The sequence below is a fragment of the Fistularia commersonii genome, chromosome 26, assembly GCF_037954325.1.
Source record: "Fistularia commersonii isolate RoL2024-O1a breed Wild chromosome 26, RoL_Fcom_v1.0, whole genome shotgun sequence".
In the NCBI taxonomy this organism is placed as follows: Eukaryota; Metazoa; Chordata; class Actinopteri; order Syngnathiformes; family Fistulariidae; genus Fistularia; species Fistularia commersonii.
Genome location: NC_141309.1, coordinates 991,325 through 1,012,061, shown reverse-complemented (window position 1 = coordinate 1,012,061; position 20,737 = coordinate 991,325). Strand labels below are relative to the sequence as shown.

The 20,737-nt window shown below is 49.7% G+C and overlaps 1 protein-coding gene across 3 annotated transcripts in view; it reads left to right on the top strand.

The window, feature by feature from the left end:
• The first annotated feature begins 16,496 nt into the window (after positions 1-16,496).
• Positions 16,497-20,737, top strand: part of sema6a (sema domain, transmembrane domain (TM), and cytoplasmic domain, (semaphorin) 6A) — a 94,974-nt gene continuing 90,733 nt past the window's right edge. For all 3 annotated transcript variants that reach the window (XM_086174365.1, XM_086174364.1, XM_086174362.1), the window contains exon 1: positions 16,497-16,925. The gene's annotated coding sequence lies outside the window, so the exon portion shown is untranslated. The remainder of the gene's footprint in view (positions 16,926-20,737) is intronic.

Here is a 20,737-nt window from a genome sequence, read left to right as displayed (position 1 = left end):
TAATAATAATAATCAATAATATTAATGATAACGATAAAGCTGCTTTTTTTGGGAGGCCGGCTATTTGGCATTTAGCTTCAGCAACCACAAAAGGATCAACCGCCTGGGTTCGGCTTAATTATGATGCATACCCTCAAAACTCACTAAATCAGGGACGGGCAATTATTTTGGCTCGTGGGCCGCATTTCTTTTTTAATTTTTATGCGCGTAACTTGAACAAAATAAAAATTGCAATTTAATTATTTCAATTTTTTGTCATTTTATTGCAACTTAGTGATCGTAAAAATGTACAGGCATTATTTTGTGCCTAATCATCCATACAGAATTAAACAAAAGGAAAAAATAGGGAGTTTCAAAATTCAATGTGGAATGAAAATAGTTATTAAAATATTCAAAGAAAATAGTTTGTCAGGGCGTATAAAAAAAACAAGACGGGCCGGATGTGGGCCGCGGGCCGTAAGGTCGGCACTAAATGGTGAGCTTTTCATCAGGCTGTGTTTACATTACAGCTATTTATATCACCGCTTCATCCATATTAAACAGCAAAGAAAATAACTTAAACTGGCATTTTGCAGATTTCCACACCCCTTTCTGCTCGCCGCTGCCATTTCAACAGCGCCCTTCATTTCTGCTTGAGTTAGTGACCCGAGTGCCAAGTGCCCTCGGTTGCATCAGCTGGAGGTGTGTGTGTGTGTGTGTGTGTGTGTGTGTGCGTGGCAGTGTGCTTGTTGCCCTTCTAATTGGAGGAGTTGTCCGTCAGGGGTGAGTGTAAAATGATTAAAACAGACGTTAGTGTCAGAGGAAGAGGGTTTAGCAGGCAGGCAGCAGGATATCCCATCGCATTAGAAGTGCTGCTGCACCCACTTCCTTCAGCTCGAGAACGAGGTCACCGGAGGTCAAACGGACTCCTCCCTCTGTTATTATCCTTCCATCACCTGCCCTCCTTTCTGTGCTGACAGCAGTGCTTTCCTTTCTCTTCACCCTGCAGTCATGACAGGGCGAAGAGGGCCTAACCCGTTTTCATATCCCCCCCCCCCGTCTGACTTTGCCCATCCTTTTTCTTCCCAACTGTTCTAAAATTCTTTATTCTCACTTAGCCCTCACTTCAACTGGTTTTTCTTTTTTGAGCGGCCGGCATCACTTTGGTTTTCTCCCAAGGATACAGAGATCTCAGCGGAGCTCGTGTCGGGGTTCGCCGCCACGCTGATCTCCAGATTGGAAACGGAGATACTTTTACGGCGGCGCGCCGGGAGACGGATCGCAGACCGAGCGCAATCCTTTGTGAGGGAGTTTCAGACAGGTTTTAAAGATGAAAAGAAGCAAACAAAAAAAAAATCAACCGCATACTTTTTGTGCGTTTGAGTGTGTTCTAATGTGTGTCAAAAATACAGCTAAAATCTGGGGCGAGTGGTAATGCAATATAGATGTAATGTCGTCATGAATCTTTAACGACACCTAACAATGTATTGTTTCAAACTAAGCAGAGTATTTTGATGCCGTTTGTAGTCCGTTCCTGTCAGATCATAATCCTCCTTTCATCCGTCTCCTTTATGTTAAGAAACAACTTCATTGTGTCTTCATTAGAAACTCTCAAAGTTTGCTGTTCGGGAACCGGCGCTCCTCCTTTAGCTCGCCGTCATTGGATGTTCGGGCCGTGTTTGTTTTTCGTATTTCTTTCCGGCGGCTCCTTCCACGGACGTGAGCCGGCCTGCTGACGAAACTCGATATTTCTTTCAAACTGTTAGATCACACAGTAGATCTCCAGGATGCCTTGAACACACTTGATGGATAATTTAAACAGTTGTACAGACAGTGACAAGTACGTGTATAGATATCTCAGTTAACAAGACGTTACATCCTAAAAATAGATGTTTTATAGTTTTTTTTTTTGTCTTGTATGACATTCAAAAGAACGTAACGAAGCTATTTGTAAAATGCGGCGTCTCTACCTGACCTCGGATGCAAACATTAAATTTCCCTGAAATGCACGTTTGTCCTACAACCTCAAATTATCTGCATAAAACATGATATTTGGCATTTAAATGCTGCGAGGGATGATCGCGACTGTTAAATCTACCTGTAATGACTCCGGTCCAAACGCTACCTGCCGTAATATCCAGTTATTATCCGTCCGTCTGATTTATGCGGCTTCCGTCGACCCTCATCCACGGTGACCTACATTCACTTTCAACTCACTCATCAATCATTTAGCGGTTCAAAGCCAAGGTCTGCCGGTGGTGGAGCACAGAGGACCCGATCACAAGGATATTCCCCCGATGGCGCCCGGAAAACAAGCAGAGACGATGTTTTGCACTAAATGCTCTTTCAGATGCAGCGCCGTGAATCAAAACAATCGACTCGCTCGTTTCAGACGTTTTTCGGAGGCCGGTAGGTCGGGGGTTCGGATCCCCCAACCTCCTCTTGTCTGTGCCAGAGTGTCCTCCGGCAAGACGCCATCCGTTGCTGAAAGCGCCGCAGAAGTGGTCACCGCATTTGACCGGTCTGGTTGAGTTTTGTAGTTTTCCGGCTGAAACCCTCCCGCGTCGTAGCTACGCTCCCGTCCATTCATACGCAAACCCAAAACAGCCGCTAGCAACAATTGCAAACCTGATTTGTCACCGATCGTAGCTTCTGAGAATTCACTAGAGCGAGCGAAGGAGACAAAGACGCATGGATGTGCAGACAGAAAGCATGAAGAGACAGAGGAATGCACCGGGTTGAAAAATGGATGAGCACTATGGGCGTGTAAGCAGAGACTGATGACTTATTCAGAAGGTGCTGTGTGTGTATATGTCATTAAACCAGCTGCAATCACCCATCCAGGTGATGTTTACGCTGAAGCTGGAGCAGAGACTCGGACGCCGGGGTCACATTCGAATCCGGGCTCGGCGGACGATCCGCAGCTGCCGTGAAGACGGGGGTTATCGTACGCGATGCCAGGGGAACATCTGCTACCGCCTTGCGTGTGTTTCGGCGGCGCGCAGCATCATTTCGCCGTCCGATCGATCGCAATCCGTGCTTGATAAATGCATGAGGGTAAAGCAATGTTACGCTGTATTTCCATGGCGCGCCCGGTCCTGCGGAGAAGACCCGCGGTAGGAGGCAGAGATGACTTCTGGCTCCTGCTGGCCAAAACAATAACAAGTGGAACCCGCGGTCCAAAAGTAGCCTGAGGTGGAAGACCGTAAAGGGAATACCTTAGTTGTGTCACTTTAGATGTCGGGCTTTCCAATGACAAAGCTCCCGGCGCCGAGGCTAGACGCCCTAGGGGAGGTCAGGGCGTGGCGTTTGTTCCACGGTCCGCCGCCTCAACCTTGGATATGAAATGTTTTATTTGTTCAGCTCTGACAGGAGCTCCGTCAGGCCTCCGAGTGCGCCGCCGCTCCCCCAGAATGCACAAAAAAAAAAAAAGCACAGCAAAACGCACCGGCTCAATGCTTTTGCGACTGAATTTGTAACAACCTTTTCATTTTATCTTTGTCTTTTCGTGTTTTGGGTGGGCTGAAAGCACGAGGCCCGACCCGCCTCTGGAGAAACCAATCGCAGCTCTTGCTTCCTTTGTGTTATTCAACAACATGTGCAGATGCGGCTTTCTTGCAGGTGCGAGTGAATAAACGGAGCTCCCTGTGCGCCGCTTCAAGGCCACAAGAAGGCGTTTCAAGGACGCGAAATGGCAAAACGGCCATGACGAACCCCCCAAACATGGTCTGTTCCCGGGCGTTCGTGTTGATATCGGTGTCCTTCCCTTGCTTGTGAAAGGTCCTTCCAACATAAACCAGAGAAACCCGCCGTTAGCTTCGCGGCGGCGTCATCGTGTTCCTAGCATCCCCCTCTGCAGCCGCAGGGTCCGCTCGTTAGCAAAGCGCAACGAGAATCTATAATAAGTGGCCATCCGTGTGTGTGTGTGTGTGTGTGTGTGTGTGTGTGTGTGTGTGTGCGCCTTGCATCATCACATACAGTATATCTGCCTTCGCCGCGGCGCTCCCTCCGACTCTCGCGGGTGCCAGACTTATGCTGCACGGTCAGCCGGGACGCGCTATAACTCCACTTCCCAGCGCTGCTGTTCCTTTTACAAATTTAGTATCCCATTACTAAGTCGTGATGCCATAACTGCAAAGTGACGTAACGGAGTTACTTCACGGCGCCTTGATAGCGTTCTCTAGCCCCCTTTTAGGAATGGCCCGTTACGATTCCAGTTTTTTTTTTTTTTCCCCGGGGAAAAGGGGCTCGAGAAAAAAACTCTGCTTCAGTAGGTTTGACCTTGGACTGAGCTGGAAACTGAAAAAACACTTCTGAAATGAGCATCCCGGAGAGGGTTTTTAAAAAAAAAAAAAAAGAAAAAAGAAGAGAAAAACAGTGATTGTATTGATACTATTAAAGATGGGATTATTTTGTAACATAATTTTTTTCATGTTTGATAAGGTCGTCTTGGCTCTTGATGAAACCCTGCTTGCTGGACACTTTGAAAAGAAAATCTTTTTTTTTTTCCGATATTATATCATGGATAAATAACTAAACTCCACCATAAAGCGGTTTGATAACTTGATAGTGACGTCAAAACCCTTTTTCTCCAGATGTCTCCAGGTGAATGACTCCCCATTTGTGAGGTAGATGAGGGACGGAGGAAGGACATGAGATCGGGTGCCCGAGCACTCAACCCATCACACACACACACACACACACACACACACACACTGGGTCCCATCTGAGATTCTAAAGCCCATGCTCTCTAACTGTCACTCCTAGTTACAGACCTATCATGCAGAAATGCTGACTTATTCATGGCTTTCATGCAAACCTGGATGCACCGACGAAACTGAAGCTGGCCGGGTCTGGGCCCAGCAGGCGGCGGTGACTTTGCGTGTGTGTGTGTGTGTGTGTGTGTGTGTGTGTGTGTGCAGGGTCTGTCTTTGCTTACTGTACCTTACTCAGCCATGCTTTTCATCCTTTTGCCATTACATGTCACCTACTCACGCACGCACACATGCGGCTTTTCAGCGTATCTCCGCTGACGTAGACAGCCCGGGCTGAAAAGAGCAAAGCCTCAGCTCAAATAACGCTCCTGGATGTGCCAGCTTCTGACCGCACACCGGTGACAGACAGACAGAATATTCGCAGGGGGAAGAAATAGGGGGGGATACGTATTATCAAAGCTGTTCGTAACACATTACACGCTGTTCCGCCGGCTTAGTTTTAACTGGAATTCACACTTTTATGTGCAAACGCTTTTAAATGTCTGCATAATCTGGTTTGGGAGGAAAAAAAAAAAAAAAATCCAAGAGGAAAAAGGGGAACGTTTGTCGCCAAATCCTCCTGAAAGGGTAAAAGCTGAGGGAAGCGACTTTGCGAGATGTGGTGTGTGTGCAGAGACGGACGGGTTCTGAATGGAGGTCGCCTCAAAGAAAAAAACACCATTTTGAAGCGAGATGGTCTGCTTTTTTTAACCCAACGCAGCGACATGGCGGATAAATGTCGTAAGTAGAACCGTTCCGACGTGCCCCGAGTGACGATATTGTGGACTAACGCACCACGAGATGAGGTTGTGTTCACGTTTCTCGCATTAGAATAACCTCTCTGAGAGACTCCCGTGACAATAATCCACCGGGCGACCGCTCCCTCCTTCTCGCTATCGTAACATCGCGTCACGGCGGCGCCGCCTAAATCGTACGAGACGTTTGTTGGTTTGCGGATAATTCTGTTTTCAAATGTTTTGACAGCAGGTTGAGCACCGGGGCATAACGCCTCATTGAAATGTAAATAAATAACACGTCGTAATGAAACACGGTAATCCCTATCGTTTAGAACCCAGTTTTCCCCCCCGAACCTCTCGCTTCGGAGATACCGGGGCGGCTGACGGGGAAACAACAGAAAGGAAAAGAAAGATCCGGAACAGAATTTTCTCAGAGACCAATTAAAATGGTGTGAAAGTGTTGCCTGTCAGCCGGCTGGTTCACCCAGTGTTGCACCGGGTGAGAGTTATTTCATAATATAATCGTTATTATTTTCAATTAATTATCATGATAGCAGCCCCTGAAATGCTGTTTTCATATGTATGTATATGTGTGTGTGTGTGTGTGTGTGTTATCACAGTGTGTTTGTAATTGTCGGTGGGTGGTATTAATAACCAACGTCGAGTTTACTTACTGAGTTTTCTTATGATTAATTCTGAGCTCCGGCTGCACCGAAGGGTGTGTCTGCGCTGAGCTGTCAGCTGTGTGTGTGTGTGTGTGTGTGTGTGTGTGTGTGTGTGTGTGTGTGTGTGTGTGTGATGCGCCCAAACCCATATCACTCATTTAATGAGCGCTGTTCATCTGCTCAGGGGCACAACTATCCAAAATAATTCTGTTTTTTTGTGTTATTTTTTTGTTTTTGCGCTCGCGTGTTGTCGGTACGCGCGCCTCGCCTTTGTACCGAAGCTAGAACTTATCATCCAGGATGGCGAGGATATTGCTCTTAATTTCGACATAGTTGTCAGTTCCTGCTCATGAAAGAACACGGCGGATCAGGTGAACTGAAAAATAAGTTTACTCGCACAAACTTCGTGCACAAAGAAGCAATATCTGTCAAAAAATACAAGTTTTTGCATATCGGCCTACATTCCTCCCCGTTCTGCGGCCTCTTTTCTTAAAAAATAGCTGCGGGTTTTTGTTGGTTTTGAGAACTTTAATCCGAGGCGTGTCAGCCGTACGGATGATCAACCCTTCATTATGTTAACGAAGCGACCTCACCTTGTCAGCTCTGTCAGTTCAGGTGAGATCCTGTGAAACGCTTTACGGCTCTTCATCTCGACTGTTTCTCATGCGTGCAAAAACTCCTAACCGCCGGCTGCAGGTCGGGCTCGCAGTAAGACCGCTTCAGTTTTGTCGTTAAGATAAGATAAGAACAACTTTATTTATCTCGAAGGAAATTGTTGTGCCAGAGTTTCAAGCAAAAACGTAACAATAATAGATAATAGTAGGAAGGAGGGAGAATAAGAAATACAATAAAATTTGAATTGTCAAGGTTAAGGCTATCAAGTGTTTTAAGGTCTTAAGTACAAAGATTTGAAATGAACCTGTTTAAAGTCAACCGCAATGCACGTCAAACAAAACAGGTTGCATGTTGGACATGAATGCCGTTAGTATTAGAAGAAGCTTCTAAGGCAGTGGTTCTTCACCTTGTTGGAGGTACTGAACCCCACCTGTTTTACATGCGCATTCACCGAACCCTTCTTTATTGGATGGAGGATCGTTTCGTTGATGGTACAAGGAACAGGCAGAGGAGCCTTTTCATGGAATCTGGCTCCCTTCACCTTGAATTCAGCAAGCGCTATGTTCTTGTAGTTCCCATCTCCATGCAGCTGAAGGAAGCCTTCCCTTAGTTTTGCCGGTGCCGGACTAGAATTGCTCATCTTGTCGTTCCAAATCATGCCGTTAGGACATCGATTCCAATCACGTTCCGTCATACATGTGAATCCATATTGTACGTGTTCTTCCGACCGCTTTCTTTTTTTGCCCGACATAATTAGTATGAAGGGATTAAAATATTAAGAAAGAAATCACATGACGTACCATCACGACAGTCACAAGTTACTACAACTGAGCGCGCCAAAATCCCCGCAGCACGGATAGGCCGAGCCATGTAGCGTGATCACCTGCGGCCGGTGATGTCATCACCAATGTGTGTCTTGACCTCCGCCGAACCCCTGAGACTGACCCGCCGAACCCCTGGGGTTCGATCGAACCCAGGTTAAGAACCACTGCTCTAAGATGAGATAAGATCAACTTTTCTTTTCTCACGGAAGCATAACAGGGTCAAAAAATTACAGAGACAATTAGAAAAACCAAAAGGCAGCAGAGACAACAACAACAACAACAACAACGAGGATATTAATGGACAACAATAAGGGTGAAAATAGACAACCACAGCTAAACAACAAACAAACAACAACAAAAACTGGCAGGATGGGAGTGGGCTGAGATGTGTGAGGCGGTGGATGAATGGATGAGGAAGATCTCAGGAGGTCCAGCGATCGTCTCGGATTCCCGGCTCCTCCTCGCGTGTCACCGTTCATCCATGATGGCTCCTCGCAGAGAACCAGTTTGACTATTATTATCATGAAACGTCTTCGAGTGAAGAAATTGCCAGTTGCCACGACAAGAAGATTTGTCACCGTGACTTGGATGACCGAGAACCTCCACAGACTTGATATTGTTATATTCCGACTTTAACTCCGACCCTTAAATGCAACATTAACTCTTGATGAAGAGGCTGGAGCAGGAGGTTGGGTCCGTGTCCTTCTCTGAATGTCAGGTAGTGTCTTATGCTGCCTCACCTGAAGCGAAAATGAATGAATGAATGAATGACTGTCTTACTTTCACGACTGAGCCTTTCATGCTAGCGCTGAAAGCGAAGCCGCTGCGCCGCCAGAAATAAACACAACAAACCTCAGATGGGGACGTAAAACACGCCCGTGTAGCAAATTGCGGGTGGAAGCTCTCCACGAGGGCCGAGGCATCGTAAATTACACGCTGAAAATGGCGAGTTGACCAACGGCGGCCATTGAGGCGGGGGGGAAAAGCACGTGATACGGACGGTTGCCGCGTTCTGCTTTCGGCTGAGCGAAGATCTGGGTTGAAGGAGGCCGAGAAGAAAAGCGTCCGGGAGATTTATGGACGGAAGGGAAAGAGGACGGGAAGTCGGTCGGTGTGAGAGAGGAGGGTTTTTTTCTGGGTAAGACTGAAATGATAACGGGTTAAGCGAGACATCTCCTCTCCGCTGTGACGCTGACACGGGAGGGACGTCTGGTTCTGCCAGACCGGAACGGGAGCGCCGGCGTTTTCTGCTTCTTCACCAGTCGGGGTCCTGTCAGAATGATGCCGAGAGGGATAAAGCCAAACCGCGACGTCGCTCAGATGCTCTCGGGCCGTTCCGTTCGGGGCAATTTGCAGGTTTTCTCCGAGAAGCTTCCTCCGAGCCGTTCCTTCGCCTCCGCGGCGGAGCTTTTTAAGTTATTCTCATGGGTTTCTCGCAATTTTCTTTTGCCGACTCGGGTTCGGGCTAAGTGTCAAACGAATATCTCAAGAGAAACAATGGTCTGCAAAAGAACAGGCTCTTTATCGTCGCTGCAGAGCACAGGCTGTGCTTCCAGATCGGGTAAAATCCTCCGTATGAAAGGGAAAAACAAGGAAACGGTACAACACAATAGAATCGGAGTCTAACGTGCCGTTCGTTAGCGGAGCCCGAAGAAAAATCTCCAGCCTGGCGGCAAGGAGGTCCCCGGTTCCACTCCCACAGGGGAGCCTTTCTGCAGGGGGTTCCTCACACATGAGACCATGAGATGGACTAACCTGTCAATGGATTGGTCCCCGAATCACTGCATGGTCTGGATAGAATGACAGGCTGAATGGTTGAATACCTTTAAATAACGAATGAATGAGTGAGTGAATGGTTTTGCGTCTCCATGCGAACGTTTGTCTATATGAGGTTTGAATGGTTGAATGCATTTCAATAGCATGAATGAGAGGGTGAATGTTTTTACGTCTCCATGTGACGCATGGATGAGCGAGTGAACAGTCGCATTCCTCTATATGGCGTATAAATGAGAGGGTGAATGTTGTATGTTTCTATATCAGGAGGCATGAGGGTTGTATGTGTTAAAGATGTGAATGGTTGACTGCTGTTCTATAGCGTATCAATGAGTGAGCCTCTATATGATGTGAGAATGAGAGGATGTATGTCTGTGTGTGTCATCTGAATGAAAGGGTGAATGGCTGTTTATCTCTATATGACATGAATGAGAGGATGAATGGTTGCACGTCTCTATTTAATGCATGAATGAATGGTTGTTTGTCTATATCCAGAGTGAATGAGAGGATGAATCTGTTATGAGTGAATGAGAGGGTTAATGGTTGCACGTCTCCATGTGAATGAGAGGATGAATGGTTGTATGGTGCTATATAATGTATAAATGAGCGAGTGAATGGTTGTTTGTCTCTAAGTCACAAGTGAATGAGAGGGCGAATGGCCTTTTATATGACATGAATGAGAGGATGAACGGTTGTACGTCTCTGTTATGAGTGAATGAACGGTTGTTGTGAATGAGAGGATGAATATTGTCTCTGTATTGCGAGTGAATGAGAGGGTTAATGGTTGTATGGCTCTATATAATGTATGAATGAGCAAGTGAATGGTTATTTGTCTCTAAATCACAAGTGAATGAGTGGGTGAATGGCCGTTCATCCCTATATGAAATGAATGAAAGGATGAATGGTTGTACGTCTATATAATGTATGAATGAATTGTTGTTGTGAATGAGAGGATGAATGCTGTCTATATTATGAGTGAATGAGAGGGTTAATGGTTGCACGTCTCCGTGTGAATGAGAGGATGAATGGTTGTATGGTGCTATATAATGTATAAATGAGCGAGTGAATGGTTGTTTATATGACATGAATGAGAGGATGAATGGTTGTACGTCTCTAAATGATGCATGAATGAATGATTGTTGTGAATGAGAGGATGAATGCTGTCTCTGTGTTATGAGTGAATGAATGGGTTAGTGGTTGTATGGCTCTATATAATGTATAAATGAGCGAGTGAATGGTTGTTTGTCTCTAAATCACAAGTAAATGAGAGGATGAATGGTCGTATCCCTCCGTACGACGTATGAATGAATGGTTGTAAGTCTCTATATGATGTATGAATGAATGAATGGTTGTAAGTCTTTACATGATGTATGAATGAATGCGCCGCTGTACGAATGAAAGGGTGAATGGCCGTAAGTCTCCCTGTGATTGGGTGGCGACGGCTCCGCGGCGAACCCCGCCTCTCGGCCAATAAGAGCCGGGATAGCCCCCCGTCCTTCCATCCCTGCGGTGCGGATAATGCATGGATGAATATAAATCTGACTCGACTGAGTATCCAGATATGCGGATCCGGCGCCGTGAGAAATGAATATAAATACGACTACCTTGAAAACGAAACGGAGGCGGGGTGCCGCGCCGTTGTACATTTCCATCTGCAATTCCCGGCCGCTCCTCAGAGTGTGGGAACTTTCCTCCGCAGACGTGGTCACTAAATGGCCCGATGTGCTCCGCGTACAGTCGACACCTTTGTTTGAATGGTGCTGCGGCGGCGGCGAGTCTGTTTGACCTCTGCTCCGGTTTGTTTGTCTACTGCTTGAGAGGTATTTGAGTCGGAGCCACGCGGAACGGCGTCGTATTGTTAAGCTTTTTGATATATAAGCTCCGCCGCGCAAGTGCGTGACGCCGAAGGATCTGGAGCAGAGCGGCGAAGGCACCCTTGAGAAAAGCGGGACCTTTAATTAACGCAGACTATGTTAATCAAACGTAAGCGTCGCCCTGTACTTATGCCTGAGATGCAGGATCCTCACGTCTCCTGACGTTTCTCTTTTAGTTTTGTTATTTTCCTTAAGATATGGACACATGGATACATATTGACCTGCGCCGCATTCTTCTCAGCGTCGGTAAACCTTGAGTCGTTTCCCCGGCGGCGCCTTGAAAAGACTTTCCACAAAACAGTCTCTTTCAATTGTAATTTGTTAGAAACATTTAAAAAAAAAAAAAAACTCTCTTTACTGCATTGCTCTGCGACACAATTCAGAATTTATAAATTTGATCAGAGGGCCTGTTTAAAGAGGGCTGAGCCCAACGCCAGAAGGTCCCCGGTGGGATTCCTTCCAGAGCGGAGGCTCCATCTCCTCCCCGTGTCTGCGTGAAGGTTCCTCAGGGTTCTCCAGCTTCCTCCTGCTGTCCAACCACACGCAGGACCTTCTCCAGAAACCAATGAACGTCCAAATGTTGTAAAAGTAAAGAAATTCAAGGCCAGTCGCTACAAGAAGATTTCGACAAGAATTCACCGTCGGCTTGTTTGTCTTCGTACGACACGTGAACGTGAGGGTGAACGCTTACATATCTCTATATGAGGTAGGAATGAGAAGCCAAATAGTTGTGAGTCTTTACACGACCCGTGAATGAAAGGGTGAATGGCTGCACGTCTCTATATGTGTCCCCGTGGTCAACAGGTCCAGGGTGACCCCGCCTTTCGTCCAATCACAGCAGGGATCGGCTCCAGCACCCCCGATCCAGAGCGGAATAAGCGGTATAGAGAATGAATGAATGAATGAATGAATGAATGCATCAACAGGTAGCAAGTGAGGCATCCTTCAAAGTAAACAAGTGATTTCCCCGCCCCTGCTTTGCGGGCGAATGGTTAGCGTCGCCGCGCGGGCTCGCTTCTCCTCCAGACGACTTTCCCCGAGCCTCGTAAGAGGAGCTGATTATTTCCGTTGCGCGGGGAGGAAGCAAAAAAGGGCATTTAAAGATTGTAAACTGGGATCTGACGGAGACAAAAAAGAAGGCTTTTGTTTGTTTGTTTTTTTCCCAATTCAAGAAGGAACGGCGGCGCATCGTGCAGAAGCAAACCCACCCGTTGGAAAGCAATAATAGGTACTAACATAATAAGCATTAATTGCTCTTAAACTGTTTAATCATTTATAATGACGTATTGAAACGAGAGGGAGACACAGGTCGAAATACTCGCGCTCCGCGAAACCGACATAATGATGTCTGATAAAATACGCAAGAGCTACAAAAATATAAATGAGTCGCTCCGAGGCGAGGCGGATGCTCATGTTTTATTTCCTCCTATCGTTGTTATTTCTCCAGGCGAGGTTAATCGAAGGCCTGACCGGCTGGAGATGGCGGAGGAGATTGCGATGCGGAGACGCGGCCGCCAAAATGCACGTAAAGGCACTTCGGCGAAGCACTTATTAGTCGTTTCATTACTTTCAACCGGGGAGTTCAAACGTCGTGTTTAACCCGGTGTTCTGCGGCAGACAGCGCGTGCAGGAGCTAACATCCGCGCACCTAGCGTAGCGCGGGTGATCATTCCCATGTTTTATTCACGACATTTCAAACGTCCTCTTGAGAAAGAGCTCGAATTTGATCCGATTCTTGCGCCGGGTTTCCGTGTTCACCCTTCGGCGCCGGAGCGTGCACGTTCCGAAGTAACGCCGCTAAGACTAGCGGTACAGATCTTTTAGCCGGCCGACGGGCCGAGGAAAGGAACCGGGCTTCTCCGACGTGTCCGTTAGTCTTTGGCTCCTCGTCCTACCCGAGGAGGGAAGCGTCCGGCGAGCAGCGCTCTCCTCGGTAAGATCATTTATTGCTAATGAGACAACCAAAAGCTATTGTGAGCGCCGGAGCCGCTCCCGAACTCCCAGAAGTCACATATAGGAAGCTGTAGCAATCATCCAGACGGCGGGCGTGGAGTGGAGATGTAACCGTGTGTTTACTCTTTCCCAATTTATACCTTCCGGGGAAATAAAACAAAAGGCTGAGGAGACCTTTTGAGCAGCGGAAGGAGAAGCTCCAAACAGTTAAGGCTGGAATCGTGCAGATTTTTCAACCGTCGTGGGTTTGGCCGTCGTCCTCCGAAGCCATCTTAGATGCTGTCGGTGCAGCAGAACCCCGAGACCATCCACAGGTGACTGAACCACACATGGGATCATTAGAGAAGAAGCTGCACGTTGATGATATGGAGATGTGTGGTGGACTCAAGGGGGCGTGACCTCCGACCCCACGCCGTGGTTTAGCTCGGGGTTGTTCTGGTCCACGGCAGCTCACTGCCTGTTTGGTTTTAGGGTGAGGAATGAAGTTTGAACTCGTCCACGGCTCCGTCACCTTTTCTCGTTGCGTAACACAATGACCTCGGACACGGCGGCTACCGTCGGTAACTCCTGGCGTCCTGGAATTTTTTCAGACGAACGTACCGGCGATCCCGGCGATCCCAGCGAAAAGTAATACGCAGTCTTTAGTTTGTTTTTTTTTTATTTTCCAAGACAACCAATGTTCTTGCCATGAAGCAAACCAAGCAATCTCAAGTGGGTCATTTCTGCTCCATCACATCATCACAACATTATATAATCAAAGTGTAAATGCAGTTACCTGATGCTGGAGCAATCAGCCATATTGGAAGCGTTTTTATATGCGCGATATGATTTTATATGTTTTTATATGCGCGATATTATCGATTTATTCATTCGCTATCTGCAGGAGAGACGAGGATCACCGTCCAACCGCTCATACGTCCTGTGGAGACGTGCAACCGTTCACTCTGTCATTCACACATCATTTACATGCAATTAATGCAATTAAAAAAACAAAAAATTACTTTTCCATGGTATTCTAATATTTTGAGATAGGATTTTTGAGTTTTCTTAAGATGTAAGCCATGACCAGCAATATTACAATAATAAAAGGCTTGCAATATTTCAGTTGATTTGTAATGAATCCAGAATGTAGGACATTTTTGTTTTTGTAATTGCATAACAGAAGATAAAGAACTTTATCACAGTATTCTAATTTTCTGAGACAGTCCTGCAGAGACATACAGGATTCTCCCGCTCAGGTCCAAGCAGTGATGTGCGCTGAGGTTCGTGGCTGGCGAGGCATCCAAGAGTCGCAAGAGGAATCCCTGGAATCAGAAGAGCCCCCTATGGTGAGGCAGGAGAACTGCATGCCTCACTTAGTGGCTCTGGGCAGCCGTTTTATGATAGCTTAGCACAAGAAACTTAGTTGACGGTTGACAAAAACATACTGGAAAGGTAGTTCATGTAGCAAAAGTGTTTTAATGTGTTTTACACATTTTAATAGCGACATACAAAGAGACGGCGGTGCGGTGTCAGTGCAGAGCATGCCGGCCGTCAGCCGTCGCTGAGGCTCAACCGTCCGCAACCTCACCGAACGCCTCTTCTCAGTATTTGAACAGCAAAGGTGAAAATCCAGCCATTTTGAATATAAAAACTATCTAAACTGGTGAAGTGAAATGAAAAAACACCCGATAAATATAACCATTTCATTCTTTTGTTCATTTGGCATTCTCTTTGTTGGGAGATTGGCAGGTGAGGCAGGGCCTCTCTCCGCCTCACCTGACCGCACCTCAAGGTGTGCAGGTCATATAGAGACGCAGCCATTCGCCCTCCATGTTACATGGAGTCGTCCGACTGTTCACCCTCTTCATCCGTCACACACACATTCGGCCCTTCGTTCTCGCGTCCGGACAATGACGGGTCTCGGCCGTCGGCTACCGGCGGAGGAGAGATCGTTGTGGTTGTGAACGACCGCGGCGGCGACAGGGTGAAGCCGGCTCGGAGTGGCCGTTCTCCCGCTCCTGTTCAGCCTCCTCCACATCCCCTCGTTGACTTTGGCGAGGTTTGAAACCGACATGTGGAGCCGGAATCCCCGAGCTGCCTCCCACACTGCAACGCTCCCACTTCAAAGTGTGTGTGTGTGTGTGTGTGTGTGTGTGTGTGTGTGTGTGTGTGTGTGTGTGTGTGTGAGAGAGCGAGCCACAGAAACACAAGATGGAGACCTTGTGGAACACAGCGGCTCCTTCCGGTTGCAGGTCGTCGTCGGATCAAAACGTTTCTCTCGGCCACGTTCCGTTTTCGTCCACGGCCTCCTAGACCTGCGCCTCGGGGCTCCCTGAAGCTCCTGCAGGAGAGAGGAACCCCACGCAGATGTGGAGAACATGGAGGCTCCACACAGGAAGGCCTCCCTGTGGGAACCAAACCAGGGAGCTTCTCGCCGCGAGCGGGAGGAGCTCATCTCTTCCAAACCAGGACTCCTGATGCACTTTCTGTTCCTCGCAAAGGGTTTGAGGATTCGCTGAAGGCTGCGGTGGTTTAGGACACCAGACCATCCAGACCAGGACCGACATGATTTGCAGAGCAGGAACACACACCTAACACACACCAACACACACCAACACACCAACACACTAACACACTAACACATTAACACACCAACTCACCAACACACCCAACACACCAGCTCTGGACCATCACAATGAGGTCTGGTGGTCCTCTGAACCTTCTACTTCTGCACAGACCTTGTGTATCCTGGTCCACATGCATGCAGTGGTACATTTATTTTGTTTAAGAATATTTTATGGATAGTTTGAATGGTGTTGCAGGGCGTGGGGGGGGGGGGGGGGGGGGGGGCTTCAGTGCACCGTAATGGAACTTTCTGCTTTTTAACATATATGTGTGTGTGTGTGTGTGTGTGTGTGTGTGTGTGTAGCCAAAAAAAGAGATCATTCTGGGGGGGACCAACCTTGGAAAGCCGCGGACAAACGGATCCGAACCCGAGTCCGGTGCCGAACACGGATCCGGTTCCGGTTCCAGTTGCACCCCCGCAGAAATAACAGCGAGTCTTAGCAGGTGTTATTTTCCGCACCTCCTCCCGCTGAAATCACCTTAAAAACGATAAGCCCTCGGATAAATCTCTTTAAATTGCAAACTCTTCATCACGGCGGGTCTCCCTTCTCCTCCTCCTTCTTCTCCTCCTCCTCTTCCTCCTCTTCCTCCTCCGTGGCGCGCATTCTTATCAAATACCGCTGCGTAAAAATAGAAATCCAGTTGTCCAGAAGTGGCACCCGTGGACACAATAGCTCCCGTTCTGGAGACGAAGCTCCTCCCAACGCGTGCGTGCATGCGCATGTGTGTGTGTGTGAGCGTGAGTGTGAGTGTGTGTGTGTGTGTGTGTGTGTGTGTAGCGGGTGGGTGACAGCTGCGCTGCGCTCCAGTGTGCTAAGAGGCTTCGTCTCCAAATAGGATGACCGTCGGCGGAGGTGGAAGGAGCCGCGTCCTGCGCCGCCGCTAGAGCGCCAGAGCCGGGACTCGTCTGCGTCCTCCTGCCCCCGGGGGCGACCCGAGAACCCCCGGCACCGCCGCCCCTTCCTCGATACGAGCCCGGGTTCGTCTCTCCGCCGTGGATTTCCGATGGATACGGAGGTTTTGTTGGCGTAAAGCGGCGCAGAGGAGCGGGGAGACGCGCAGATCCGCGTGTTGTTTTTGCGGCCGCGTCCCCATGGATTACTAGGAGAGCCCGCGGAGACGAGCGTCCATTCATGAGCCGGAGGTGAGCTTTCTGTGGCGTGTGTCAAACTTTGCGTGCGGCTTGCGGCTCCGGAGGCCCGCAAACCCCGCCGCCGAGCCGCCCGGGAGACAAGTGCACCGGCCGGCGGAGCGGCGGCGGCGGAGCGGCGGCGGAGCGGCAACTTCCGCCGCCGCCGCCGCTCCGCCGCCTCTGCGCCGAACTCCGCTGCTCTCCGGCCGGAAAGTCACAGCTTTTAACTGCAATGATCGGGGTGATGTTTCTCCTGCAGCCACACACACACACACACACACACACACACACACAGGCACCAGTTTGGTGCGTAATCCCTCTTATGCTGCTCATCCATACGGAGTAAACAAATGTCCCGCGGGGGGAAGGTGGGGCTATTGTGGCAAATGAATGCGTGAAAAAGCTTCTGGGCTTCTGCTGAAGACCAGCGTGGCTGCAAGAACTTGCCTGACTTGACTACCTGTTGTAGATCTCCACCACCTCCACCTCCTCCACCACCCAGCACCTTCCTCTGGTTCCATGGGTCTAGAAAAGAGGCTCTTATGGTGACTTGTGCTCTGTTTAGTGTCACTGCCTGATTTGGTTTGGAGAGTCCACACACACACACACACACACACACACACACACACACACCGAAGTGCTCCCAGGGTTTCAGCAGACCCTTTCCCGTTGGGTCGACCCATAACGAAGGCCAAACCGGTAACCGTTGCTGTGTTTTGTTTATCGGAGCCTCCGAGCCTCCTTCCGAGCCGCGGCGGTTTCACGTGGAGATATTTTGCGTTGTTTTTAAAGTGCACGGCTGCAGGGTCGGGGGACATCTTGCTTCCAGGCGGGGAACCAGGGTGGTCTCTCTCTCTCTCTCTCTCTCTCTCTTTCTCTGTCTCTTTTTGTGAGCGGGAAAACCAAAATGCGTCCCCCGGAGGTGGGCTCCCCTCGCGACGGAGATACGACCTCCATCGGCCCGGCCGCCAACACCCAGTTCCTCCCGGTGGTTTCCCTCCCCTCTCCTGTTCTCTCCGCCTCCCCGCCGCTCCTCGGATGAAAACAGCCCCGTGAGCATCGGGCGCAAACAAAAAAGCGTCTCGTTGAGAATGTGTGTTGTGCGTGTGAGCGGGCGGGCCGCCGTTATCAGCTGATTCCCCCCCGAAAAGCAAGCCGAGCTTTGACGGTTTCCGTTTGTGTCTCCTGTGCGTTGCGTGTCTTTGCGTCTTCGAGGCGAGGTGGAATAACGCCGTAACGTTTCCTCCTCCTGCAACAATAACCCCGGAGGCTTCCACCAGTTCCGGAGGCTTCTCTGAGAAGTTGCACGCGGTAGCGCGGCCGCCACGACCTCGCCGTTTGCGCCCCTCGGTTCGGCGCCGCGGTCCGAGCCGCCGCCGCCGCCGCCGCTATTTTGAGCGACAACAATCGCGACGAGGACGCCAACGATGTGGATTTGTCACACCGTACGTGGCGGGGTGTGTTTGTACAAGAGGTAGAGATAGTCGGTTTTAACCTTTGCCATCCGAGGAAGGAAGCCAGCTGGAGTGAGTTATTGATGAACGTCTCCGGCGCTCCTCCAGCGCCGCCAGCTTCCTGTTTAAGCGGCGAGACCCGGTCAGCTGCCGTTAAGTACCGCCGCTCATTCAGGCAGTGTCAATACCAAGCGTTCAATAGCGTGTGTAATTATGAATATTTTATAAAAGCCATCTTTTATTGATGTGTGCGTGCATGTGTGTGTGTGTGTGTGTGTGTGTGTGTGTTTTCAAACAATTTGAATGCGGCCGAGGATCAAACCCGTCTCGCTCATCTGCATGTGATTTATTGACGCTTAACCCATTTTCCAGATTTCCGGAGCTTTCAGAAATCGCCGCCGGTTCCATTACGCCAATTTTTAGCCGTGAATCACCATTGCGGCTATAACCGTGGAAACCCAAAAAAGAAATAAAAGAAGCGGACCGGGTGTTTTTTTTTTTTTTTGTTTCGGAAATGCGGGTCAGTTAGTTTGAGCGTCCGTCACTCGCTGGAAATCTGATTCTCAAACCTGATTCAGATTCAGCGGGAGTGCGAGCGTAAAAAGCAGAGATATTCTAATCTGCAGCGCCGTATTTCTCAACCAACCCCCTCTTTTCCGTTCAACCTTTAGCTCCTTTATCTCCCTCATTGTTTCCCGTGATTTCCCCGATGAATACATTTCGTTTCATCCGAAAAACCCTGAATAATATTCCAGAGGATGAGGAAAAAGTGCAAATGTGCGGCGCCGCTCCCTCCTCCATCCATCAGCTTTTGTATATATGTTTGATTTAGTTTGAAGGCGGCACTTTATTTACGCGCCGGCCCTGAACGCATCACCGGCTCCTGGCGGGAGGTGATGGATGGTGCCCGACGCGTCTCCTCGTGCACGGCTCACAACGAGGCCTCATGAAAATGAAATCCCTTGCTAATCGCTTGTTTCATCTTGCCGTTAGCGTCCTAGTACGCGCAAACACACACACACACACACACACACACCTATGCGCTAGCACGAGCGGCTGCTCTTTCACACTTAGCTGGCGCCGCTCCGGCTCCCTTTAAACGAGCCGCCCGTCGCATAATTAGCCGTCCACGTATCAGGCGCTCATCGCGCTTGCTACATTAGCATAGCTGATTGAGCGTGTCGGCCGCGCCAGAAGAGCCGCAGGCGGCGATACACCAGGCGGCGATACACCAGGCGGCGATACACCAGGCGGCGATACACCAGGCCACAATAGCGGGTTTGGCACGGCAGCTTCGCCGGGAATCGTCTGAGCGGTTGTTGTTGTGCGCCGGGCGCGATACGGAGCGCGATACGGGGTTTTGTTTTCCTGTTGCACGTTAAACACCGGTCGCCGCTGCTCTGACATGTGGTAATACTTTGGTCCTAGCCGGGGTTTTCGGTCGCTAGTCATTATTGAAATGAAATGGAAAGGAAATGCATTTGCGAGGATAATCCAGATGCGGCGGCGGCGGCGGGGCGGCTTTGTGCGATTGCCTCGGAAATGGATAAATTACCGTCCCGAGTCTCGCCCTTCCAGCCGGGGCGCACAGGTGAAAGCGGCCGCCATTTAGACTCATTATGGCGGCTCCGCCGCCGTGAAAAGGTGTGCTACGTTGCTTACTTTACACCGGGAAAAGTCAATTTGCAGCTCCGCGGTTCAGCCTTTGTGCGTTTGCGTGGGGGGGGGGAGGCGGCGCGGCCAATGGCGGCGGTCGGAGCGCGTACCCTCGCTCTTTCTCCGAGAAGGCGCGCTTGTTTGCGCGGCGTCGCTGGAGTGCCTGCGTCCCTGCGTCCCTGCGTCCCTCCTCCCCGGGCCTCGCCAATTGGCACCGCATCTCTCATCTATTAATCATAGAGAGCGCTTGCTCTCTCATTCCGTTGCCATAGTTTCCGGACCTGTGACAGTATCGGGGTGCCTGGAGAGGCGGGAGGCGGCCGAGGGAAGGGAAGGGAAGGGAAGGAGAGAAGAGGTGTGACGGGGGATGATAGGGAGTCCAAACTGAAGGAGGAAGGAGCGTCTGTCGGCAGAAACCCCGACAGGCGTTCCAGGAACCAAAATGGATTCCGTCTCGTGCGACGATCGCCCCCCCCTTCCTCCTCAAACGTGCACTCCCCGTGCCCCTTTCTTCCTCCGCTGAATGACATTTCCAGGCGTCGTCTTAGCGAGCGACGCGCTCGCCGGCTCGGCCCGCGTCTCCCTGCGCGGCAGAATGCGCCGAACGGCTGTTATTTTGCTTTACAATGGAAAATCCTTCCTCCCGGCCGTGGCGGGAGGCGGGAGGCGGGAGGCGGGAGGCGGCCCGGGGTCTCCTGTTTCATGCTCGGTTGG